Here is a 1,505-nt window from a genome sequence, read left to right on the forward strand (position 1 = left end):
CAGGAGCATAAAAGCTGACATTTCGGGCCTAGACTCTTTTTCTGATGAAGGGTCTAGGCCCGAAATGTCAGCTTTCGTGCTCCTAAGATGCTGCTTGGCCTGCTGTGTTCATCCAGCTCCACACTTTGTTATCTTGGTGCAACATATTGCATAGTCAGCAGGTTCAAAATGGGGAAGAATTTAATTTTTTTTTCTGATTAGAATCGTGGACTTACACAGCATGAAAACAGACCCTTCAGTCCAATTTGTCTGTGCCGACCAGACATCTTAAGCTAATCTAGTCCCGTTTGCTAGAATTTGGGTCATATCCTTCTAAACCCTTCCTATTCATATACCCATCTCTCTGCCTTTTAAGTGTTGTAATTGTACCAGCCACCACCACTTCCTCTGGCAGCTCATTCCATACATGCATTACCCTTTTCTGCAAAAAAGCTGCCCTTAGGTCCCTTTTAAACTCTAACCAACTCACCTTAAACCTATGTCCTCTAATTTTGGATTCCCCCACCCTAGGAAAAAGACGTTTGTCTATTCACCCTATCCATGCCCTGTGTAATTTTATAAACCTCTATAACATCACCCCTCAGCCTTCGATACTTCAGGGAAAAGAGCCCCAGCCTATACAGCCTCTCCCTATAGCTCAAACCCTCCAATCGCAGTAACATCCTTGTAAATGTCTTCTGAACCCTTTCAAGTTTAATAACATTGTGCCTGTTGCAGGGAGACCAAAATTAAATGCAGTATTCTGACAGTGGCCTCACTAATGTTCTGTACAGCTGCAAAATGATGTCCCAACTCCTATCCTCAATGCACTGACTAATGAAGCCAAGCATGCCAAATGCTTTCTTCTCCACCCTATCTACCTGTGATTCCACTTTCAAGGAAGCAGGTACCTGCACCATTAGGTCTCTCCTTTCAGCCACACTTACCAACACTTAATTTTCAGCATGATGTGAATTTAATTATGCACCAAAAGTGGTTTGATTATAGTGATATAAATAGCAGGATTCTATCGCCGCACGACTGAACTGTGTCTCACTGTACTTTCATCTCATTGTTTCCTAACATTGAGTCATAACTATTAACTCAGCAGTGAAATAATTTATCCATTGAACACTTCCCACTAAATTATCCAGATTTATTTGTTGCCCCAGTTTAGTATTAACCAGAATTGAAATAGTTAAACAACATTCAGTATTAATCAGAATGGAAATAGTTAAATATCTAAATTCTGCATGCCAAAGGCTTTGGTTAGTAAAATTCAGAGGCTGGTTCGAAAGAGAGTGCCAATTGACACTTTGCCAGGTGAGTTGATGTGAAACAATCCTGGGAAATGGCATTGTTAGTGGACTTGATCTTCACTCTTTTAAAAAAAAGCACTAAACCTTCATTAATAGATTCATTTATTGGGGAATGGAAGGAACTTTAATTCTGAGACAAATTGGACTAATGAGGGAGGTAGCATGAGGGCAGGAAAGCAATAGAAAGGCAGATCCTGCACCGCTTTT

This window comes from Stegostoma tigrinum, chromosome 3 (assembly GCF_030684315.1).
Source record: "Stegostoma tigrinum isolate sSteTig4 chromosome 3, sSteTig4.hap1, whole genome shotgun sequence".
Lineage (NCBI taxonomy): Eukaryota > Metazoa > Chordata > Chondrichthyes > Orectolobiformes > Stegostomatidae > Stegostoma > Stegostoma tigrinum.